Below are 27,354 nucleotides of genomic sequence, written 5' to 3' on the forward strand. Positions count from 1 at the left end.
TGGTCCTGTAATTTTGTTGTTGAGAGTGTTTTGTTTTGGTTTTCATTTTTGTTTTATGGTGATTCAGTTTTATTACTGTCAATTGATCTTTTCATATTTTCTATTTCTTCCTGGTTCAATTTTGGGAGAACGTACATTTTTAGGACTTTGTTCATTTCTTCTAGATTGCCCATTCTATTGGCATACAATTGTTTATATGCCAATAGAATATCTTATGATCCTTCATATCTTTTATAGTTTCAGTTGTAACTTCTTTTTCATTTCTAATTTTATTGATTTGAGCCATCTCACTTTTTCTCTCGATGATTCTGGCTAAAATGTATCAATTTTTTTTATCTCTTCAAAGAACCAGCTCTGAGCTTCAGAAAATTGCTTTTTTTTAGCCTCAATTTTATTTGTTTCTCCTCTAATCACTATGATCACTTTTCTTCTACTAACTTTGGTTTTTGTTTGTCCTTCTTTTTCTAGTTTCATTAGGTGTAGGTTTAGGTTGTTTATTTGTGATTTTTCTTTTTTCCTGAGGTAGGCTTCTATCACTGTAAAATTCCTTCTTATTACTAATTTTGCTCTGTCCCATAGATTTTGTATCATCATCTCTGTTTTTATTTGCCTCCAGATATTCTTTGATTTCTTCAATGATCCGTTGTTTGTTTAGTACCATATTGTTTAACATCTACAAGTTCATCTTCTTTTGCAGTTTTCTTTTTGCTGATTTCTAGTCACATAGTGTTGTGGTCAGAAAACATGCTTGATAGGATTTCAGTTTTCTTAAATTTACTGAAACATTTTTTATGCCCTAGTGCATGATCTATACTGGAGAATGCTCCATGTGCACTTAAAAAAATGGATATTCGGCTGTTTTGGATGAAATGTTTTATATATATGTATATATATATATATATAAAGAAATATATATATTTCTTAATTCCATCAGGTCTAATGTGTCATTTAAGGCCAGTGTTTCCTTATTGATTTTATTTCTGGATGATCTGTTCATTCATGTCAGTGGGCTGTAAAGTCCCCTACTATTATTGTGCTCCTGTCAATTTCTCTTTATGTCTGTTAATATATGCTTCATATATTTATGTGATCATGTGTTGGGTGCATATATATTTATAGCTGTTATATCTTTTTCTTGGATTGATAGCTTGGTCATTATATGTTTTTCTTGGTTTCTTGTTTCAGTGTTTGTTTTAAATTCAGTTTTGTCTGATATAAGTATTGCTACCCTGGCATTATTTTTATTTACATTTGCATGAAATATCTTTTTTTCATGTGCTCCGTTTCACTCTATGTGTGTCTGTAGATCTGCAGTGAGCCTCTGGTAGTCTCTCTCTCCTATCTGTCTATCTATGTCTGCATCTATCTATCTATCATCTATCTATCTATCATCTATCTATCTATCTATCTATCTATCTATCTATCTATCTAATATTGTGTTTGCTTACATTCAGGCAATCTATGTGTTTTGGTTAGAACATTTAGCCCATTTACATTTAAACTAATTATTGATAAGTATGTACTTATTGCCATTTTGTAAACTGTTTTTTTCCTGTTTTCATTAGTGCTGTGTGGTTTTTTTTTAAATTTTCATTGGGGTATAGTTGATTTACAATATTGTATTAATTTCAGTTGCACAGCAAGCAGAATTTGTTATACACATACAAATATCCACTCTTATTTAGATTCTGTTCCCATATAGGCCATTACAGAGTATTGAGTAGAGTTCACTGTGCCATACAGTAGGTCCTTATTAGTTATCTATTTCATATATAGTAGTGTGTATGAGTCAATCTCAATCTTCCAATGTACCCCTCCACACCCCTTACCCCCAGTAACCATAACTTTATTTTCTACATCTGCAACTCTAATTATGTTTTGTAGATAAGTTTATTTTTGGTCTTTTGTTTAGATTCCACATATTAGCAATATCATATTATATTTGTCTTTCTCTGTCTGACTTCCTTCACTCAGTATGACAATCTCTAGGTCCACCCATCTTGCTACAAGTGACATTATTCTGTCCTTTTTTATAGCTAATATTCCATTGTATATATGTACTACACCTTCTTTATCCATTCCCCTGTTGATGCACATTTAGGTTTATTCCATGTCCTGGCTGTTGTAAATAGTACTGCAATGAACATGGGGGTGCATGCATGTTTTTGAATGATGGTTTTATCCAGATATATGTCCAGGACTGGGATTTTTGGATCATATGGTAGCTCTATTTTTATTTTTTTAAGGAACTTCCATACTGTTCTCCATAGTGGCTGTGTCAGTTTACGTCCTCACCAACACTGTAGGAGGATTCCCTTTTCTCCAAACCCTCTACAGCATTTATTGCTTGTAGATTTTTTGATGATGGCCATTTTAACTTGTGTAAGGAGACACCACATTATAGTTTTGATTTGCATTTCTCTAATAATTAGTGATTAACACCTTTTCACGTGTTTGTTAACCATCTGTATGGCTTCTTTGGAGCAATATCTATGTAGAACTTCCACCAATTTTTGATTGGATTTTTTGTTTTTATATTATTTGAGCTGCATGAGCTGTTTGTATATTTTAGAGATTAATCCCTTGTCAGTTGCTTCGTTGGCAAATATTTTCTCCCCTTTGAGGTTTGTATTTTCATTTTATTTATGGTTTCATTTGGTGTGCAAAAGCTTTTACGTTTACTAGGTCTCATTAGTTTACTTTTGTTTTTAATTTCATTATTCTAGGACATAGATCAAAAAAGAAATTGCTGCAATTTATAACAGAGAGTGTTCTGCCTATGTTTTCTCCTAAGGGTTTAATATATCCAACATTACATTTAGGTATTTAATCCATTTTGAGTTTATTTTTGTGTCTGGTGTTAGGATGTGCTCTAATTTAATTACTTTACCTGTAGCAGTCTAGTTTTCCCAGCATCACTTGTTGAAAAGGCTCTCTTTTCTCCATTGTATACTCTTGCCTCCTTTTTCATAGATTAGGTGACCATAGGTGCCTGTGTTTATCTCTGCACTTTCTAACCTTTTCCATTGACCTATAATTTTGTTTATGTGTCAATACCATACTGTTTTGATGACTGTAGCTTTGTAGTATTTGTCTGACATCAGGAAGTGTGAGTCCTTCAGCTGCGTTTTTCTTTCTCAATTTTGCTTAGGCTGTTCGTTTTTTTCGTGTTTCTATATACATTTTTTGTTTTAATTCAGTGAAAACTGTCATTGGTAATTTGATAGAGATTGCGTTGAATCTGTAGATTGCTTTGGGCAGTATAGTCATTTTCTCAGTATTGATTCTCCCAATCCAAGAACATGGTATATCTCTCCATCTGTTTCTACCAACTTTTCTTTCTTTCCTCAATTTCTTACAGTTTTCTGAGTACAGGTGTTTTGCCTCTTTATTTTTTTTTTTTTCTTTTTGCTGTGGCGATAACTGGGATTGTTTCCTTGATTTCTCTTTCCAATCTTTTATTGTTAGTGTGTAGTAATTCAAGGGATTTCTGTGTATTAATTTTGTATCCTGAAACTTTACCAAATTCATTGATTAGCTCTAATATTTCTCTGTTAGCATTGTTAGGATTTTCTATGTATAGTAGCATGTCATTTGCAAAACTGTCACTAAAATTTTACTTCTTCTTTTCCAATTTGGATTCCTTTTTATTTGTTTTTCTTCTCTGATTACCATTGCTAGGACTTCCAAAATTGTGTTGAAAAATAGTGGTGAGACAGGACTTCCTTGTCTTCTTCTTGATCTTAGAGAAAATGTTTTCAATTTTTCACTATTGTGAATGATGTTTCCTGTCGGTTTGTCATATATGGCCTTTATTATGTTGAGGTAGGTTCACTCTGTACCCATTTATGGAGAGTTTTTATCATAAATGGGTGTTCAATTTTGTCAAAAGTTTTTCTGCATCTACTGAGATGATCATATGGTTTTTATTCCTCAACTTTTGATGTGGTGTATCACACAGGTTGATTTGTGGATATTAAAAAATTCTTGCACCACTGGAATAAATCCCACTTAATCATGGTGTATGATTCTTTTAATGTGTTGTTGGATTCTGTTTGCTAGTATTTTGTTGAGGATATTTGCATCTGTGTTCATCAGTGATATTGGTCTGTAATTTTCTTTTTTGTGATAACTTTGTCTGGTTTTGGTATCAGGGTGATGGTGGCATCATAGAATGAGCTTCAAAGTGTTCCTTCCTCTGCAATTTTTGGGAAGATTTTCAGAAGGGTAGGTGTTCACTCTTCTCTAAATATTTGATAAAATTAGCCTGTGAAGCCATCTAGTACTGAAATTTTGCTTGTTGGAAGATTTTTTAATCACATTTTCAATTTCAGTACTTGTGACTCATCTGTTCCTATTTTCTATTTCTTCTTGCTTCAGACTGAGGAAACTGTATCTTTCTAAGAATTTGTCCATTTCTTCTAGGTTGTCCATTTTATTGGTGTATATTTGCTTGTTGTAGTCTCTTGTGATTCTTTTTATTTCTGTGGTGTTCATTATAAATACTTTTTCATTTCTAATTTTATTTATTTGAGCCCTCTCCCTCTTTTTCTTGATGAGTCTGGCTACAATTTTATCATTTTTTATCAATTTTGCTTATCTCTTCAAAGAACCATCTTTTAGTTTCATTGATCTTTGCTAATGCTTTTATTCATCTCTATTTCATCTATTTCTGCTCTGATCTTTATGGATTCTTTCCTTTTACTAAATTTGGGTTTTGTTTGTTCTTCTTTCTCTAGTTGCTTTAGGTGTAAGGTTAGGTCATTTCTTTGGGATTTTTTTTGTTTCTTGAAGTAAGATTTTATTTCTATAAATTTCCCTCTTAGAACTGATTTTGCTGCATCACATAGGTTTTGGATCATCGTGTTTTAGTTGTCATTTTTCTCTTGGTATTTTTTAAATTTTCTCTTTGATTTCTTCTCTGATCCATTGATTATTTAGTAACATATTACTTAGCCTTCATGTGTTTGTGTATTTTAAAGTTTTTGTTTGTTTGTTTTTTACAGTAATTGATTTCTAGTCTCATAACATTGTGGTCAGAAAAGATGCTTGATTTTATTTCAGTTTTCTTAAATTTACTGAGGCCTGATTTGTGACCCAAGATGTGATCTATCCTTGAGAATGTGCCAAGTGCATTTGAGAAATAAGTGTATTCTGCTGCTTTTGGATGGAATGTCCTCTAAATATCAATTAAGTGCATCTGGTTTAATGTGTCATTTAAGGCACATGCTTCCTTATTAAATTTCTCTCTGGATAATCCATCCATTGGTGTAACTGGGATATTAAAACCTCCATTATTATTGTGTTACTGTCAATTTCCCCTTTGATGGCTGTTAACATTTGACTTGTATATTGAGGTGCTCCTATGTTGGTTGCATATATATTTACAAAGGGTCTTGCTTTTGTATCCATTCAGCCAGTCTATGTCTTTTAGTTGGAGCATTTGATCCACTTACATTTAAGGTAATTATCGATATGTGTGTTCCTTTTACCAGTTTTTTCATTGTTTTGGTTTTGTTATTGTAAGTCTTTTCCTTGTCTTGTGTTTTCTAACTAGAGAATTTTCTTTAGCATTTGTTGTAAGCTGGTTTGGTGGTGCTGAACTCTCTTAGCTTTTGCTTGTCTGTAACTGTTCTAGTTTCTCTATCAAATCTGAATGAGATCCTCACTGGGTAGAGTAATCTTGGTTGTAGGTTTTTCCCTTTCATCACTTTAAATATGTCCTGCCACTCCCTTGTGGCTTTCAGAGTTTCTGTTGAAAGATCAGCTGTTAACCTTATGGGGATTCCCTTGTATGTTATTGGTTGTTTTTCCCTTGCTGCTTTTATTTTTTTTTCTTTGTATTTAATTGTTGATAGTTTGATTAATATGTGTCTTGGTGTGTTCCTCCTTAGATGTATCCTGTGTGGGACTCTCTGCGCTTCCTGGACTTAATTGACTATTTCCTTTCCCATATTAGGAAGTTTTCTTCCTAATATGGGAAACTATAATCTCTTCAAATATTTTTTCTGTCCCTTCTTTTTTCTCTTCTTCTTCTGGGACCCCTATAATTCGAATGTTGGTACATTAAACATTGTCCCAGAGGTCTCTGAGAGTGTCCTCAATTCTTTTCATTCTTTTTGCTTTATCTGCTCTGCAGTAGTTATTTCCAGTATTTTATCTTCCAGGTTACTTATCCGTTTTTATGCCTCAGTTATTCTACTATATTTTCTGTCTAGAGAATTTTAAATTTCATTTATTGTGTTTTTCATCATTGCTTGTTTTTTCTTTAGTTCTTCTAGTCCTTGTTAAACATTTCTAGTATTTTATCCATTCTATTTCCAAGAATCTGGGTCAGCTTTACTATCATTACTCTGAATTCATTTTCAGATAGACTTCCTATTTCCCCTTTATTTATTTGGTCTCATTGGTGTTTACCTTGCTCCTTCATTTGCTGTGTATTTCTCTGTCTTCTCATTTTGCTTAACTTACTGTGTTTGGAGTCTCCTTTTTGCAGGCTACAAGTTAGGAGTTCCTGTTGTTTTTTGTGTCTGCCCCCAGTGGATAGGGTTGGTTCAGTGGGTTCTGTAGTTTTCCTGGTGGAAGGGAGTGGTGCCTGTGTTCTGGTGGATGAGGCTCAATCTTGTCTTGCTTGTGGGCAGGACCACAGGTGCTGGTGCACTTTGGGGTGTCTGTGAACTTATTTTGATTTTAGGCAGCCTCTCTTCTAATGGGTTTGGTTGTGTTCCTGTCTTGTTAGTTGTTTGGCATAGGGTGTCTAGCACTGGAGCTTGCTGGTGTTGAGTGTAGTTGGGTCTTAACATTGAGATGGAGATTTCTGGGAGAGTTTTCACCATTTGATATTATGTGGGGCTGAGAAATCTTTGGTAGACAAATGTCCTGAACTTGCCTCTCTCACTTCAGAGGTTCAGGCCTGATACCTGGCCAGAGCACCAAGACCCTATCAACCACTTGGCTCAGAAGAAAAGGGATAAAAATAAAATAAAGTAAGAAATAAAATAAAATAAAGATGTTAAAATAAAAAATATTATTAAAAATAAAAATATGAAAAAGTAATTTAAAAAAGTAAGAAAGAAGAGAGCAACCAAACCAAAAAACAAATTCATAAATGATAGCAAGCACTAAAAACTGTACTAAGAATCTAAATAAATATAAGGACACACAGAACCCTAGCACAAATGGTAAAAGCAAAGCTATACAGACAAAATCACATAAAGAAGCATACACATACACACTCACAAAAAGAGGAAAAGGAATATATATATATATATATATATATATAAAATGGAAGAGAGCACCCAAATCAATAAACAAATCTACCAATATTGATAAGCTCTAAATAGTAAATTAAAATAAACATAAAACCAGAAACAAAGTAGATGCAGAAAGCAAATCCAAAACTACAGTTTCTCCCAAAGTCCACTGCCTCAATTTTCGGATGATTCGTTGTCTATTCAGGTATTCCACAGATGCAGAGTACATCAACTTGATTGTGGAGATTTAATCCACTGCTCCTGAGGCTTCTGGAAGAAATTTCCCTTTCTCTTCTTTGTTCACACAGCTCCTGGGGTTCAGCTTTGGATTTGGCCATGGCTCTGCATGTAGGTCATCTGATGGTGTCTGTTCCCTGCCCAGACAGGAGGAGGTTAAAGGCGTAGCTGATTAGCAGGCTCCAGCTCACTCAGGCTGGGTATAGGGAGGGATACAGAATGTGAGGTGAGCCTGTGGCGGCTGAGGCCAGCATGAGGTTGCAACAGCCTGGGGCGTGCCGTGTATTCTCCTGGGGAAGTTGCTCCTGGATTATGGGACTTTGGCAGTGGTGGGCTGCACAGGCTCCTGGGAAGGGAGGTGTGGATAGTGACCTGTGCTTTCAGACAGGTACTTGGTGGCTGCAGCAGCAGTCTTAGTGTTTCATGCCCATCTCTGTTTTCTGCACTGATATCCACAGCTCACGTCTGTTTCTGGAGCTTGTTTAGGTGGTGGTCTGAATCCCTTCTCCTCACGCACCCCGAAACAATGGTCACTTGCCTCTTAGGCAGTTTCAGACTTTTTCCTGGACTCCCTCCCAGCTAGCTGTGGTGCACTAGCCCCCTTCAGGCTGTGTTCATGCAGCCAACCCCAGTCCTCTCCCTGGGATCTGAACTCCGAAGCCTGAGCCTCAGCTCCCAACCCCCACCCGCGCAGGTGGGTGAGTAGACAAGCCTCTCAAGCTGGTGAGTGCTGGTCAGCACCAATCCTCTGTGTGGGAATCTCTCTGCCTTGACCTCTGCACCCCTGGTGCTGCGCTCTCCTCCGTGGCTCAAAAGCTTCTCCCCACACCCCGCGTCTCCACCAGTGAAGAGGCTTCCTAGTGTGTGGAAACTTTCCCTTCATAACTCCCTCCCAGTGGTGCAGGTCCCGTCCCTATTCTTTTGTCTCTGTTTTTTCTTTTGCCCTACCCAAGAATGTGGGAAGTTTCTTGCATTTGGGAAATCTGAGGTCTTCTGCCAGCATTCAGTAGGTGTTCTGTAGGAATTGTTCCACATGTAGATGTATTTTTGTTGTATTTGTGGGGAGGAAGGTGATCTCCACGTCTTACTCCTCTGCCATTTTGAAGGTCCCTCCTCTTTCTATTTCTTTAATTTTGTAGTTATATGAGATGATGAATGTTCACTAAACTTATTGTGATAATCATGTCATGATATGTGTAAGTCAAGTCATTATTCTGTACACCTTAAACTCCTACAGTACTATGTGTCTGTATATCTCAATAAAACTGGAGGAGAAAAAGGGTACAAGGATGAATCATGTCCTTCATTCTGAAAATAATTTCAAACATTAGAATTTCAGGGCCATGAGTTTTTTATATTTGTGCTTTTGTTGTATATTAATTACCTAGTATTAGTCATTGCAAAATGTAGGCTCACAGTCTCTCTTTATATTTAAAGATGAATGTGACCCAAGGACTAATATCCATTCAACTTATGGAAAGTACAGCATCCTGCACAGTTTCCCCCAGACAGTGGCCATGGCTGAACAATTTAATAAAGCATATAGTTGTCTTGACTATATGACTTATCTTGGAAAACCCATGTATCTTAATGCAGACATGTCTGCTTCCTCTAATGCCTCAATTTATTGCAAAATGAGCCTAAGCAGCAAGTTTATTTTGTCCCTTATGCTCTGTAGTCTCTCATAAGTGCAATGTCTGGCCCACTAACCAGCTGGGCCCTCTAGTTTGAAAGATAAAAGACTAGAGCACCAGCTAAGAGCTATTCTCCAGATGAACCCAAGGATGATGAATTTCCAAGCATTGTTCGAGAACGTGGCCTGTCAGTGTTGAATATATATAAGTGGATTTGACCTTAAATTTTGACATAGCCAACAACCCCTTTATCATTTCTGATGAGCTGAGGATTGCCCATGTATGTATTTCAAACAGAAAAGGAAGACACGTGCTGAGAGATTCAATAATTCCACTTATGCCCTGGGCTTACCTAGGTTCACCTTTGGCCACCAGTTCATCCACCTTGGTTCATCCACTCTGGAAGGTGGATATGGGAGCAAAGAATGAATGGGATATCAGTGTTTGCAAAGAGCCTCTTAATGAAGAAGGGACAATTGTACAGTCTACAGAACATGGCTTCTGAAGCATGAGATTGAAAAATCGAGAGTTCTCAGCCAGCACTGTGCCATTTACTAGTCTCTCAGAGGCCCCAGTTAACCTGAGTAGGAGTTTTCCCAGATATGATTACAGGAGTCATTTCCTTCTGTAACATTATTGATGGATCCCATATTTTAACATTCAGTAAAATTTCTGCTGCAGAGTCACTGTGTCCAATTTTTGTTCCTGCAAATCTGATTAAGGAAGATCAAGGCCTCCTGAGAACCTGTTCTGTGATGATTCAGGCATTGCAAGTCCTTCAGTGAGTCCTGGGCAAGGCAAATGAACCTTTACTACAGAAACATTCAAAGAAAATTCCTGTGTGTTCATAGCCATAGCTAGTATCATTTCCAATGGTATACATATGGTACAAAAGTGAAACTGATAAATATGGAAAAATTCATGAGTCTTGAATACCAATTAATTGTATTAATTAGGGAACTTTGCATTTTTAATATTAAATATTTTCGTATTTTCCCTTGTTTATTCTGTTTTAATTAATATTTTCTGAACTTTCAGATCAATTTCCAAATATTTTCATTTTTATTTTCTGTAAAATTAACTTAGTGTGTAATGGAGGTTATCAACTAAATAAAAATTTGGATGTGAACCCAACCAAAAAAGGCACATCTTTTGGCTTATACTTTGAACTTATTTTTGCCTTCATTAATGTTTAATTCTCTGTGTCTTTGTCATTTTAATAGCTAGATATTTAATAGTGTACAATGTTTATTTACATGGCCTATTGTGTTTGTGTTTCAAAGATAAATCTAATGTATGTTGGCTAACACTAAAACTAATATCTAGTTTTAAAAAAAAATTAAGGTAAGAACTGGACATTCATACAGAAAAGTGGTCATTTCTTCTAAGCTTATTTACAAACAAACCTTAGATAGTTAATTGCAGTCATAGGCTGAGTATATATCATGTAAACATCCAGATAAAATAAAAAAGTTTCAATCACATGCTCAGATGTAAGGTTACCCAATGCCAAACAGTCATAAATAGCTGGAAGCCTGACCATGATGTTCACATTTTATCCAGCTGTTTGCAGTCACATATTGGCAACCAAAGATAATAATATCTAATAGAATGTCTAATTACTTGATACATATATGAAAAAATTCTATATCAAATTAATAAATTCCACACTGATAATATTTTGAAAAAATTATCCTAATATTACAGTAAATAGCTAAATAGATTATTTGGGGGTATTGATAAGAACTGTGTATCATAAAATAAACTTTTCTCAAGGCCTAGAAAGAATGCATTCAACCCTGCACTACCCTCAGATCTCTCCTGGTATTCATGTATTCCCATGGCCTAGAGATAGAGTAAGGATGGGAGACACATGTTGACATCTGAGAAAAACAAATATTTATTGTCACTTTGTCTCTGACTTAGCAAAAACCTTGCTACTGTACCTTAATACGTACTCCTCATCCAGCTAGCTCAAAAAGGTTTTAGTGAAAAGCTGAAAATTCTGTCCAGCCACCCATTCTTGGATAATGTCCTATCCTATCTCACCATATGGAGCTGCCAATCTCTTCCCAGGATACTCTGAACACTTTTATTACTGTAAGTAATTTCTGTTTAACATGACTCCCTTTTAGTATACATTATTATCCCCTACCCCTTACAGCACCTGTGTATATATCTAATCAGTGGCCGTTTTTCTCCCAGCATCCTATCCCTGTCCCAACCCTGATGGTCAATAATTTTCCAGAAACTTAGTTGCTTTGTTTTTAGAATAAACTATATTTTACCAAACACATGCCTGTTATTAACTGTCTAATGGTTGTTTGCCTACATCTAGGCTTTGGAAAATCCTCAGCTCATATATATATATCAGCTGGCTTATGACAAAGTACTCATCACTCCAGTGCACTTCCCATGTTAGCACAGGTCCAAAATTATTCTGCCCACAAACCTTGATGTAGAATAAACTCTTAAATAATTAATCATGAAGCACTTAAGTAGAGTGTATTTGCTTGAATTTTATACCACCATACTGATGAACTTCATTCCCAGATAAATTTTCCTAAAGAACGGCAGTGAGAGTAAGCTAGCACATGTTTTTAGATACATTTCTGAAAAATTGTGTTGATATGGTTATTCTATTTGAAAATCTTACTTATGAGTTTAGAAAATACTCAACAGAATTTCAGTTGAATTTTTCAATACAGGTTGAGTAATTTCTTCATTCTATTTATAAAAAAACTAATCAATATCACATGGAGAATAATATGATCCCACATATATATTACCCTTAAAGGGTTAAATGTAACATTTTAGCCTATGGAATCTGATGAAATTTAATTTTAGTTTTTCCCATGCTATTATTTCATTTGGAAAACTAAAAACATTAATTTTCCAAAAATATATTGAAAGTATTTTTACAACATGAAGAATAACCTAATTGTTTTCCTATTTGTTCTTTTACTCCTCTTTTTTCCCCTCACATTTTGCTATAGCAGGCTTTTATTCTTTGAGAGCAGTTATGTTACATATTTTAGAAAGATAATTTTAGTTATTGATACTTTCTATATATTATACTTTATTCTGGTACCTGAAACCAGTATTTTAAATTAGATTTAAATAGAAGGCTTTGTGTAGATTCTTTTTAAAATGCTGTTTCTTGCCTCATTTACAAATAACTTCTCCAAATGATGACTAATTTTACTAGTTAATATGTAAAGAAGATTTCACATATGATTCTAAACTTTGGCCATTTTTAAGTGTGTGACACAAAACTGAATGAAACATTCAAGTGATTATATGGATACCTTACATCCCACAACTGGTCTCAACTATCTGGATTTTTTAAAAACTCATACCAAAGTGGTTTGGTCCTAAATGTTCTGATTAGTTGTATCAATTATTTTTTTTCACTTTGCATAAGAAGCCAGTTTTAATATTATAGAATGAAAATCTGTTAGAAACATATTTTCACTCTCTGAAAGATATAGGTATGTGCATGTACTTTGGCCTCCAATTACTCAAGGCATTTACAGCCATATGCATAGGTAGATACAGGCATGCATATGTAAATAATCATGTTCATGCCTTTCTCATGCACAATTTTTTCTCATCATACCAGTACAGTAATTTCTGTTAGTAATTGGATTGAGGACTGCTTTCAGTCATTTCACATCATTTACTATTAATCTAACCAGTATGGTCTGTATTTCCCTTAATGCTGATTTTTAAAAATACATAAGAGAAAAAGAACTTTAAAAAAAATCTAACTCATTATGCAACTTACACATTTTTTGTATCAATCTACTTGCTAGTGACATACATAAGTGTTTCCTCTGAACAGATTTAACTTTTAATTTTCCTGAATCAGTGTTAACCAGGAAAAAGGTAATTGTTGTCAAGAGTATTCAAGCTGTCAGAATATCCTTCAATCTAAAAGCTGTTAGAATCTGTGCAAAAGTAATTACTGAAACTCTATTCAGCTGTAATAATAACCTGCCACTGATGACAGCAATTACTGGGAAAGTGTAGTAGAAATCAAAGGCACATTTTTCTCTGACAAGTACATTTCTAACTAAGGTTTACACTGGCTGAATAGTGTTGACTATGATGATGTGCTGTATCATTCTTAATCATGGCTGGCATGATGTTACAATTTGAACTGCTCACTGTTAGAAAGAAACTAATTGCTTGTTTAATTTGACACTGTCCAGGCTCTCCATACATAGGGATATATATTTTAAATGAATAAATGTTAAATGTTATGCTTCTTTGCCTGTTTTACATCTTTTTAAGTGCTGGTTTTAAGTACGTTGTACCTCAAATAAAAGAAATTGCAGTTAAGCAAAACTGGCAAGGCAAACTTCTAAGATTTTTTAAATGGTTTGCTAATCCATAATTAGGTCAAATAATGGGTGCTTCTTTCAATTCCAACCTTTTGCAGTGGTCACTTTTATTATCAGTATTTTTGACCATGCTTCCTGCAATGTCTTGAGGTGATATTGCATAGACTCCTTTAGAGGGTATTCTCCAATACCATCAATAAGTACTACCAACAATAAGTAATAACAAAAAAACCTGGTCGAGCTATGAGGTGGCATATTTTCTGAAATGAATGTTAAAGTGATACAAGGTAAGTGGTTTGTTTTCCTCTGAAGAAATTTTGTCACAAAGTAATTTTTTAAACTTTAAGAAAAATTTATTTATTTTTGACTGCGTTGGGTCTCTGTTGCTGCACATGGGCTTTCTCTAGTTGTGTCAAGGGGGGCTACTCTTTGTTGTGGTGCACAGGCTTCTCATCACAGTGACGTCTCTTGTTGCGGAGCACGGGCACTAGGTGCGTGGGCTTCAGTAGTTGTGGCACACGGGTTCAGTTGTTCTGCCACACGTGGGATCTTCCCGGACCAGGGATTGAACCTGTGTCCCCTACATTGGCAGGTGGATTTTTAACCACTGCGCCACCAGAGAAGTCCCTAATTTAAAAAATATATATATAATTCAGCTTTCACGGAAGAGACATAGAAACAGTATAAAATTTAAGTGACTTTAATAAAAATATTTAACCTTTCTTACTTTGTAGAATTGAACTGGATTCTCCCCAATAGTTGAATTACAAAAGACTTGTACTGCAATTTACTCTCTCATTTATTTATTGGTTAATATATCACTAACAAAATCATAGGACAGAATCAACACAAATATTTATTTTGGGGAGATCATGTGGTTGTCTGTCGCAAAGTCTAGGACACAAAATAATGTTTTGGATAAGAACAACTACTCCCTGAATTTGAGACTAGGTTCAATTTTCCTAGACAAAATTTTAATCAATTTTTTTTAATTGAAGTATAGCTGATTTACGTTGTGTTAATTTCTGCTGTACAACAAAGTCATTCAGGTATACATATATATACATTCCTTTTATATACTTTTCCATTATGATTTATCATAAGATATTGAATATAGTTCTCTGTGCTATACAGTAAGGCCTTGTTGTTTATCCATTCTGTATATAAAAGCTTACATCTGCTAATCCCAACCTCCCACTACATCCCTCCTCCAACTCCCTCTGCCTTGGCAACCACCAGTCTGTTCTCTTATGTCCCGGACAAAATTTTAAAATCAAGCTAACTAAACTACTGTATGCTATCCGTTTTGTTTTTGTTTTTGTTTTTGTCCTAGACTTGACTCTGGTATGTGCCCAGTGAATTAAGCCCAGTAATTGTTAATAAATTTTTCAACAATAGTCAACTTTAGAATGTGATTTAACACCTTTGGTATACGAAAAAATAGGGACTACCAAGAATATAGATTCTTCATCTTCCACATTCAAGGAATCTGTAAACTTCTCTACAAAGCCAAAAAGAGTAAATACACTGTCCTCTGAAATCTGAGAGCAAGTTATGGGGATTCACACATTCACTTTAATAATATTAACTTCTATACCTTCATTCATTATTGTCTCTTTACTGGTTAGAAGAAAAAACATAATAAACTTCGGGTGAAAAGAATCTTTCATTTGACTTCAAGACTACAGATTTCCAAAGAGCAATTTTAGAGAGGATGCAAAGTTAAACAATGATTTCTCTACGTTTTTAACATAATTGCATATGGGAATGGGGATAATAATTGTTATTTTTTCTTTGGCATAACATGAACTATAGATATGGAGGCAACAGTGAAGTAGGCACTAGAAAACCTGAATTTTATTTTCAGCTGTAGTGATTATCATTCATTATATGAATTGAGGCATGTCATAAAACTGATGAGACTTGGTATCTTAATCTGTAAAATGGAATACTAATATCTACCTTGTCTACTCTACAATTGTTGCAAGAATCAAGAAAGATAGTGCATATTAAATTACTTAAAAAATTATAAATCACTGTACAGTTATGAGATGTTACCATTTTACCCTTTGAGAATCTGGGCCTATGCTCTGAGAGTAAATAATTTATTTATGCAATTTTAATAGATACAAGTTATTATGTCCTGACCCAGCTAGAATTCTTTAACCCTACATTTCATATAAAGTACAGTGCCAAAACCACCCAGGGGAAAAAATATGTGCAAACAAGGGGAAACCATACTTTGAACCCCAAATATGGTCATATGTGTTAATGACAGGCTATATAGTTCATTGTGCAGCCATATCCACTGAAGAGAATGCACTGATTGACCAAAGGAGACTTCAGGCTTGGGCAGGAAATCGAGACCTTCTCAGTATCCTCTGCCCTATCTATCATACTTCAAATTGTTTCAAATCTCTTTGAAACAGGGCAGATACCCTGTTTGAACAAACATTGCTAGGACAGCACAAATTATTTCTTGATACTTTATACTTACAACAGTAGCCTCCATTATATTCTCAAATTTTAAACTCTCAATGAGAACAATTCATGTTTGTGCCTCTTCAAAGGAATATTTGGGACAGATTAGGCAATTCAGTTTTCCCAATTCAGTTTTCAACTGTTGAGTTTTTCTCATCTTCTAACAGAAAACACAAAACAAAATTGATCCTTAGTGTATTTCTGTGTGTGTTTAAATGAATGAATTCTAGAAGGGATTTGAAATCTGATCTAATTATTTGTTTACAGTCTCAGTGAGCCAATACCATCCAAAGATTTTTCTAAATATAAGCACATGAAGAAAAGAAAAAATAAATTAAATTAAATCTGCAGCTCTAAGAAATAAGTTGTTCAGTTAGGGGTTGGATTTTTTCCTAATATTTTGTTACTCTGTATTTAAATGCATCCTATTTAATCCTGCATGCTCCCTCTTTTGCCGCAGATAGTGCACGGCATTTATTTTACTGTTGTTTTATATCAACAACATGAATCATCCCCTAAAATCATCATGTGCTCAAATAACTTAGGTTCTTCTGCTCCTTTGATCTGGGCTGATTGTGCCAAAGATCAGCGGGAAGGATTCTTTCGTGGCTTGAGCCACTGGCTTTCAGAATGGGATTATTAGAGGCATGGGCATGTTGGATAATTCAGCAGAGAGACCATTTTCATAGAGGCCTCCATAGGTCTGTATGTGGAAAACCTGGGAGCCTATGAAGAGTAAGACCATGTTCATAGAAATTAAAAAAAAAACAACCTCTGACTGCATTTTTACAGTGTTTTACAGTGTTTCTTGCATTGCCATGTAGGAAAAGGAATATGGAAGTAAAAGTTAATGAAGACCAACATATTCCACCTTTCAGTGCAGTTTTTCCTCAAAATGTGGTTGCTAATCACCTGCATCAAATATTCTGGAGTATTTAAAACTTGAGTTTATATGATGCAAGTTTCTATTTTAAATTTTCAAATGTAATTAAGTTGGGGTGACCTGGAACTATAACTTATTAAGCAATTTGAAAGCAATCTTCTGTATAAATCAAATATACCCTGTGATTTGTTCAATAGTTACAAAATGCTTTTGTAAAGGCAATGGGACAACACAGTAATGTACTTTTTAAGCTGAATATGTGAAGTTATCAACAGAAAATATTTATTAGTTCCAGATAATCCTACCTGGTGAAAAAATTAGTCTCTCTTTCAGTAGTTCCCAAACTATTTTTAGGTGCAGATTCCTGGGCCCAATTCTAGCCAATTTACAAAAAATTAATAAAAAGATACATATTTAAGGTGTACAACATATATATATATAATCTATATATGATTATTTTAGGCAATGTAGTTAACAGTAGCATACCATCTCTTCATACAGTTGCCAGTTTTTTGTGTGTGATGTGAGCACCTGTAATCTACTCTATTAGCACAATTCCAGTATTCTATACAGTGTTATTAACTATAGGCATCATGCTGAATATTAGATCTCTAGACTTATTTATCCTATATAACTGCAACTTTGTACTCTTTGACCAATATCTTTCAATTTCCCCCACCATTCTATCCCATGATTACTACAATTCTAATCTCTACTTCTACGAATTTGACTCTTAGATTCCACATACAAGTGAGAGCTTTCAGTATTTGTTTTTCTGTGCCTGACTTATTTCACATAGCATAATGTCCTCCAGGTTCATCCATTGTTGTTGCATGTGGCCAAAAGTTAAACCTCTGCAGATATGAATTTTTAATATGTACCCAAGGTAATTCTGATACAGGCAGTCAATGGATTACTCTTTGAGAAATACCATTCTAATTATTGCATGTTCTAGAGCCTTTATAAACTTATTTGCAAGGAACTTGAAAAGAAAAACAAGCAGGGATTTCCCTGGTGGTCCAGTGGTTAAGACCCCATGCTCCCAATGCAGGGGGCAAGGGTTCAATCCCTGGTTGGGGAACTAAGATCTGGCATGCTACACAGCATGGCCAAAATAAAAAAAAAAGAAAGAAAAACAAGCAAACATTCCTGAGCCTCCTAAATTTTCCGACAGATTAGTATGTGAGCACAGAAATGGATAGTTCTCAGGACTACTTTACTATTTCATCCTTGATTATTGGGAGATTAAAAGACTGATATTATAGTTTAGTTAGAAATCTTCCTACATGATGAGATGTGAGGCTCATCAATATGGCCTTAACCAAAACATTTTCTCTTCTATATCGTCATGGTGCCCAGAAATCTACCATTATAAATGTATTCTTGTAGATTTTAAACGTTTTTCAATTCTTTCATTTAACTGCTTTTTCACTGAGTGTGTACTATGTGTAGACATTGTTCTAAGTCAGACAATCTTGCAGTGTTCTGTATTAAAGTACAATATAACTGTGCTGTACAGCAGAAAGTAACACATTGTAAATTAACTATACTTCAATAAAATGATAAATTAATAAACGATACTTGTGTGAACACATGTATAATTGTATCAACTAGTATGGAATGATAATAACTAACATCTATTAAGCACTTTATTATGTGTAACACACTCTTCAAAGTGCTTTATATACATTAACTCTCCCAAAAGTCCAATTTTGGGTAATATTATTATTACCATTTTATAGAAGAAGAAAATGAGTCACAGAAAGTTTAAGTAACTTGTCTACAACTAGCTAGTAAATGACAGAGCAAAGATTCAAATATAAAATGTCTATCACCACAGCCTCACCTTTTTAATCACTCTGCTAGACTGAGATAATCAAATATATTTTTTCTGGAGCTAAGAATATGATCCTAAAGACATAGGGTAGCTTTGTAATTGTGCTTGAGGCGGAGGCAGAAAAAAAGCACAGAGAGGCACAAAAATAGGAAGTGGAAAGCAGTCAAATATAAGCCTTGTTTTCTCCATCACCCTGATGGCCTTTTTTGTGGAATCAGAACAGGCAGTCTGCCTCTTTATATCAATATAAGAATACTGATCCCTCAGATTTGTGTAGCACTTAATTTATTAATCCCTTCCATACCTTTTCTTTCATTTAAAAGCCATAATTCTGTGAAGTATGCAGGATTGGCATTATTATCACTATAGATGAATAAACACACACAAAAAGAATACATCCCAATGTTATACAGTTCCAAATTAATTCTTTAGATTTTAGGCTGACTTTCTAAATCCCTTGATATATTTACTACAAGTTTAACCCCATCCAGACAGGAAAGAAAGTGAGATAAAATGGTAGGAAAGAAACACTAGGGCTTCCCTGGTGGCGCAGTGGTTAAGAGTCCGCCTGCCGATGCAGGGGACACGGGTTCATGCCCCGGTCTGGGAAGATCCCACATGCCACGGAGTGGCTAGGCCCGTGAGCCATGGCCGCTGAACCTGCGTGTCCGGAGCCTGTGCTCCGCAACGGGAGAGGCCACAACAGTGAGAGGCCCGCGTACCACACATACACAGACACACACACACACACACACACAAAGAAAGAAACACTAAATTTGCTGATTTTCTCTTAACCTTACCAATAAATCATAACTGGGAAGCAGGAGAGAAAGCATAGATCTTAAATGTGGTGTTAACTGAAAGCATCACCATTCCTTAGATGCATTAAGAGTAACTAGGTTTCATGCTTTCTGGGAATTCACATAAAACATCTCATAATTCTATTTTCATAGCATTCTCATGCCTGTTTTATCTTCTTCAGTTTGGCTCTGGTATCCTACATGAGAGCATGAAAGTGTCAGCACTTAGGGGAAAACTAGAGAAGCATGCAAACTGGTACAGCTGAAGAAGGTTTCAGGATGGAAGGAAAATATTTGATAAGCAATTCACAGTCTTAGAGAGGAGAAAAAGGAACATGCTCAAATGTTGAAAATACTGACACATATGAAATCATCAAAAACTGCCTCTTGGGGCCTTTTCTCTATTAAAGCCTTACCTGTTATGAAGAGGACCATGCAGGAAATGAATAATGCTTATTAATTTCCAGGAGATAAGTGAAATGCTCCTGTCTCAGTAGGGAGTTATTCAAATTAACAATTAATACCGGGCTTCCCTGGTGGCGCAGTGGTTGAGAGTCCACCTGCCGATGCAGGGGACATGGGTTCGTGCCCTGGTCCGGGAAGATCCCACATGCCGCGAAGCGGCTAGGCCCGTGAGCCATGGCTGCTGAGCCTGTGCATCTGGAGCCTGTTCTCTGCAACAGGAGAGGCCACAACAATGAGAGGCCTGCATACCACAAAAAATATAAAAACAAACAAAAAAAACCAAAAAAAATTAATACCACTAAACAAAATTCTATAGTATTGTTCAGGCAATATTAACCTTAGAATTGCCCATATACTGAGGAAATTTACATTACAAAAACCCCTATATATACAGGAATAAATAATCACAGGTTCAAGACTTGTGAATATATTCTAAATGTGATAATACTGGAATGGAAAGAAATAAAAAGAAAGTTTATATCTGCAGACTAAGTAAACTAATTCATACAGGAATCAAGGAGAGACTTCAGACAACTTCCTAATCCAGCATTTCTCCATATCCTACTCTTTGAAGAAATGTGTTCAAACTATACCGTCCTTGTCTCTCAAAGTGGTGGTCATGCCAAATTTACTGTTATGCAAAAAAATAAAATGTTTATTAAGAATCTACTATAGGCAGACTCCTGTGTTAATCTTAGTAGCAATAATGCAACATGAGGTATCACTCATATTTGTTCTCATTCTTAAGGCCTGGGAAGGGAGACTATAAATTTTAAAGGAAGTGTTGCTATGCCAAACCCTCTAAAACATTCAGACATAAAACACTACAGTACAATATATTACTTAAATGCACTAAGAGCTCCAGAGAACAGAGCATTGTTACGTCATATAGAAAGTGTAACTGCCTCAGCAAAATCTACACCTCTAGGAGTAAAAGTAGCTTAAACCAGATAATGTTCAGCAGAAGCCCTCATGGCCATGGACACTATGTGTAGGGGAAAGACTCCTTGACACAATTTCACAAGCAGTGTAATATTTAGTCATTAGCAAAGGCCTCCAGAGAAGATCTGTTTGAGAACATTACAGAACATTCCTATAAACATACTAGAAAAACACACTGAGGACCCCAAAATTACTGGGTGCTTGTTTGCACTGGGGAGGGTTGCTTTAAAAAGGTTTAGAAGTCATGCAGTATTAGAAATGGTGAAACACATGGAAATATAATTTATTATTATTAACATGAACTAATTTTTATCCTTTATCCCAGTCCTTATGGTCTGAAGAAAGATGCATTTCTGGGAAATTAACAATTAGTCATCAAGTCCTCATGATGTGTGTTTGGTAGCTTCTGCCATATCTGTCTTTTCTTCTCTGTTTTTACTGCTCCTGCAGTAGAAAAAGAAATTCAGGCCCTCTTCAACTTTTACTCAGATTACTATAACAAACTGTCAATTAGCCTTTCTTCATTCTGTCTTCCCTTGATCTAATCCATTTTGAACATTTCAACAGTGATTCAAGTAATCCCCACTATTTAGGGGATAAAATCAAAATAAACAAAATTTGAAACTGAAACAACTGTTAGTCTTACCTTTTTAGTATTATCTCCCACAGATATCATAAATATACAGCTCTGTCCAAATTTGTCTCCCATGACTCCCTCTTGTTTGCTAACTCCAATTCTCAGTGTTTTTTTCTTCTTGATATGCTTATAATATCTGGCACAGTTGCTCACATTCTATTGGAAACTATCTTCTCCTTGAATTAGCACTGTTCAGAAGCACCTCCTTCCTCTTATGGCTTCTGTCTCCACTGCTGGCTCCTCATTTGTGGATATTGAGAAGATAGCCTTCACTTTTACTTCAATGAGGTAGTCATCAGACAGAAACTTTTCTTTTATACACTTAACATTTATGTACTGTACACTTAAACATTTGTTAAGAAGATAAAAAAAAGAAACTTTTCTTTAACCTCCTGCTACCAAATGTTTCAACATTCTTGCAGCTGCACCCATGCTTTTTTTTTTTTTACATATATCACATTATGTGAGTTGAAACAGCTCTTATGTCAGGTCCATTCCTCTATGTTCTAAATTCTAGTTCTTCCACATTCTCAATAACATTATTCTAAAGATTTTCTCTCCTGTGTATCTTAACCACTTTCACTGCAGGGTTCACGATGCACACTGGCTTAACAAATGCTGTGTTAAAAAGTATTAAAAAAGAAGTTTTCCTATTCTTGATCTTGTATATTCTGCTTTTCTCTCTTGACTTCATCTTTCTCATAAACATTTTCACGTGCTCAAATCTCTTTATAGAAATAGGTATATAAACAAAAAATAAAGCCTTGACATCATTCTGTGGATCTGACCCTCCACTCCCACTGGACATGAATAAAACTGAATAAAGTGGTTTAAGTTGGGGCTGGTCAGCACCACACTTTCCCTCTATCCCTGGTGTCAGAAGGGCCCAGTAAGAAGTTGAATGTAGTCCACAACAAAAAGGAGAGTCCAATTGGAAAATATACAAAAAATATGAACAGATATTTTACCAAAGAAGATATAGAGATGGCAAGTAATCACATGAGAAGATATTCAAAATCATTAGAGATTAGGGAGATGCAAATTAAAAACACAACAAGGTGGGTGTGGGTTATGAAAGGGTAGTAGAAGGGATCCTTATGGTGATAGGATTTTTCTGTATTTTGACTATGTATGGTTATACCTTTCTCAATAAACGCATCCATATCCAGCTATTGTCCTAAGTTTCTCCTTCCTTGCACAAATTTTGACAAAATAGGTATATATTTGTAGTTTCAGTTTCCTCATATTCCACTCAGTTCTTAACTAATCTAGCTTTTACCATTATTATACTACCACTTCAACTCTTTCCACTAAATGTAAAGGCTTAAATTGACATCTGCAATACCACCATAAGTAGTGGACAAGAGGTGCTCTTCACATTAGAGGGTCTTGCATATCATAAGTGCACACAAAAATGTTAATTAACCATGGGTGTCTTTATCATTCATGATCCAACACACAGCTGAACCTATAACACCAAGCATTCGCTCATAAGTAACACCATTTAAGCTCCAGAAAGATGTTTTCCTTATTTTTTGTTCCTTTAACCTTAAAACAAAATCTGAAGGACATGAATATTTGTGGGTGTTCCTGCTCCTGCTTTCAGGGATAGACACTATTTAAGCATGCAGAGAAACTTTGGGAGGTGAATCTTTTAGGTGAAAGAAAATAAAAATTAATAAACTTCTCAAATCCTCCTTCTTAGATAGCATAAATGTTAACAGACCCCTGTATAACAAAGTATCACTTCCTGGTAGTCCTGAGCATTGTCTTTGTCCAATTCATAGTTCTGGATGTACTTAATAGTTAGCAATTTACTCTTAGTAGTTGCGCTTTGAGAGAAACATTTTACAGTATTAAAGAATTCACTTTAATCTTAAATTGTATGTATAGCAGTGGTCTAGCTCTAACATGCCTGAACGGTAGTTGAATGGATTCTTTACATTGGTAACTATATGGATATTACACACTAGAATTGTAAAGAGTATTAGGAATTTTACTTTTACTTTAGGATGTATTTTCATGATACCACATTAAACACTTTACTTTCTGACTATGGTTACCTTTTATTTTGATCTTCCCATTACTGTCAATTAAAGAAAATTATGTGAACATGTTAATAATAAATTGATTAGTTGCCTAAGTTACGGCAAGAAGAAGTATTTTATGGAATGGATATAAATTATGAATAATATATACCTTTACTTTATTACTCATTCAAACATCATAAACTCACCAGCAGAATATTCAAATGTACACAATAAGAAAATGCTGTTGTCTGTGATATTTTGTTACCATCATAAAACTGTTGCTTTTTTCTGTAATTTAAATTTAGTTGTTATGAAGGGATATTTGTCAAATTAGGAGGAAAAATACATTTTATTTAACAAAATTTAACTTATAACTTAAGTTGACATATGGTATTTGATTTTCATTTGTAATTTTGCCCTGACCTTGATCATTCACGTGCAAATATCTCTGTCCTAATGTTCTTCTCTGGGCTGTAGACCCATATTTTTAATAGCCCACTGAAACTCTGCACCTGAATATCTGAAATGCAGTATATCCAATACAAAATTTGTGATCTTTTCTCCAAAGTCTAGTTATTTCCTAGTGCTCCTAATTTATTAACATTTGTTGTCTCCATCCATCAGATTTATAATTAAAAAAATCTAGGAGTCTTCCTTGATTGTTATTTTTCTTTTATTATCCCCATGATCAATATATTACAAATTTTTAGGTGTTATCTCTAAAATAAATCTCAAATAAATTAATTTTTCTCCAACATCTCTATCACCACTATAGTCCAATACCCCATCATGTTTGCCAAGGTTTAAGCAGTAGCCTCACAGTTTGTCTCCCCATACTTATTCTTGCTCCTCTGAAAGCTGTTCTCCACACTCCATACATTGTGACTTTTTCAAAATACAAATATGTTTATGTCACCCTACCTTCCCCACCTAGTGTCAATGGCTCCTCATTGACCTTAAAACAGATATCCAAATTTTAATGTGTCATACAAGCTTTTGAATAGTCTGTCCTTGCAAATCTCTTTAGCCTAATCTCATATTAAAGTTCCCTTATTGTTCCTCAGTGTACCAAGCTTATTGCCAGTCAAGAGATATTGTATATCCTACTGCTCTTGCTGCTCTCTCCATAAGTCAGCACCCCCTCCCACATACTTATAATAGTTAACTCCTATTTATCTTCAGCTTAAGCATTACTCCTTCACAAAGAATTCTCTGGCTCTCTTAAATCAGGTCTCTTTGTTTCATGCTTTTCTAGCATCATTTTCCTGTCCTAAAAGCGGTTATAGCAGTTTAAATTATGCATAATTACTGTTATGTAATTAATGTTTATGTCTTCCACTAAAGTATAAACTGCATGTTGGCAATAACTGAGTCTGTATTAGTTCACTATTGTAACCTTTCTGGCTAGCACTGTTTTCGGCACATAGTATATACTACTGTCTCCAGAAATATTGGTTGAATATATGAATGAATCCACATATGAAATTACACATATATATTAGAATAAATACATATATGAAATTATATATATATAAAAGTATAGAGTATATATAGTGGAGAATGTAATGTAAATCATTCATGGGTTCAGTATAGGCAGGATGGTAGCTGTAGCTAAGGTTGATATTTGACAGATAGAGATTGTTACAGTTCACCGTTACCAACAAGACTTATACTTCAGACATTATTACAGATAAAGGTCAGAGTAGACAAAAGCAGTTCAAAATAAGAATCTAGGACTCCAGGCAAGGAAAGCTTTACCCAGTGAGTCAGGTGAGATGCTCAAAGAATCTTGTTTCCTTGGGGACATAAACTGTATGATATTTTTAATCTAGAGCTAATTATGGTCTACATAAAAAGCAATTCCTCTGAGGCAAAGTATGGTCCATTTTAGAGGACCAGCTGTTATACATTCTCTTGCTTTCCAGGTCCTCAAGCGAGTGCAAACTTTCTTGGGATTCTTCTTCAATGGAAGTATTGTGCATGGAAATATACTTCAGATGATGTTGATTATTTTATTTTATTTTATTTTATTTTATTTTATTTTATTTTATTGTGGTACGCGGGCCTCTCACTGCTGTGGCCTCTCTCATTGCGGAGCACAGGCTCCGGACACACAGGCTCAGTGGCCATGGCTCACGGGCCCAGCCACTACGCGGCATGTGGGATCTTCCTGGACCAGGGCACAAGCCCGTGTCCCCTGCATTGGCAGGCGGACTCTCAACCACTGCACCACCAGGGAAGCCCGATGTTGATTCTTAAATAGTGGTTTAGGTGTTCCCTCAGTGTGATATAATGCACCTTCTCTTAGTACCTGGGGTTCCTTTATTAGAATAGTTATCTTCTAGAGTCTCACAAATCCATAATATTAAGATGGGTTTCTGGCAGAAAATCCTCTGAACAAGCTATGACAACTCCAACCTCCACAAGGGCTCTCATCTAGTCTCATTGCTTATACAACTTATCCAACCTCAGGCTTCAATGATGCCTTTAAGGAAATTACTTCCAAATACAAGCAGTCTTCACTCTGCATAGTACTGATATGTATGAATTTCAGTTACAAAATGTAGCTTAAAAACCTCATAAAGGTATTTTGTTTTAATTACTGTGAAACATTATGATAATTGCATTAAATACAGACTTTGCTTCTAGTTCTTAAGTCCACAAGTCACTATACAAACCACTGATGAGCATCATCATTACTGACCAATCACAACATTTCTTTCAAAGTCTGTTAGTAACTGTTCACTACACATCTGTTATTCTGTTTATACACAGAGAGAAAAATATGTTGTTGTGTTGCTTTCTTGTCTCAAAGTGAGAAACCCATGTGACACTTTATAAAAATGTAAAATCAAAAGAGGGACTTGAAAGGGAATGGATAAGACGGTAAAATAGGAAGACCCTGAGCTAACCTCTTCCCACAGGCAGACCAAAATTGCAGCTATTTATAGAGTAACTATCAGTGAGAATGACCTGAAGACTAGCAGAAAATATTTTCCACAAATGAAGAGATAAAGAAGGAACAATTATAAGAAGGGTAGAAAGGGTAGAGGGATGATGGATAGTCAAGACCCACAACCCCTGCTAAGCAACCCATAAATAAGAGGATAATCACAACTGCAGAGTTTCTCCAAGAGAAGAAAGGTGCCAGAGCCCCATATAAATTTCCTCAGCCCAGGATACTGCATGGAAAGATGAGCCCTGAGAATCTCTGGCTTTGTAGCCCAGTGTGGTTTGTGTACAAGAGAGCAGGAGAGCTGTAGGAAACAGACTCAACACTTAAAGTGTACATGCAAAATCTCACATGCTCCAAGAACCAATGCAGAGACAGTAATTTGAAAAAAAGTCTACAGAATGAAGTAAGTCAGAAAGAGAAAAACAAATACCATATGCTATCACATATATATGGAATCTAAGAAAGAAAAAAAAAGGTCATGAAGAACCTAGGGGTAAGACGTGAATAAAGACACAGACCTACTAGAGAATGGACTTGAGGATATGGGGAGGGGGAAGGGTAAGCTGTGACAAAGCGAGAGAGTGGCATGGACATATATATACTATCAAACGTAAAATAGATAGCTAGTGGGAAGCAGCCACATAGCACAGAGAGATCAGCTCGGTGGTTTGTGACCACCTAGAGGGGTGGGATAGGGAGGGTGGGAGGGAGGGAGACGCAAGAAGGAAGAGATATGGGAATATATGTATATGTATAACTGATTCACTTTGTTATAAACCAGAAACTAAAACACACCATTGCAAAGCAATTATACTCCAATAAAGATGTTAAAAAAAAAAAAAAGCTGAGGTCC

This window comes from Delphinapterus leucas, chromosome X (genome assembly GCF_059928025.1).
Source record: "Delphinapterus leucas isolate spDelLeu-1000000601 "Yukka" chromosome X, BTC_Dleu_Yukka2, whole genome shotgun sequence".
NCBI classification, from domain to species: domain Eukaryota; kingdom Metazoa; phylum Chordata; class Mammalia; order Artiodactyla; family Monodontidae; genus Delphinapterus; species Delphinapterus leucas.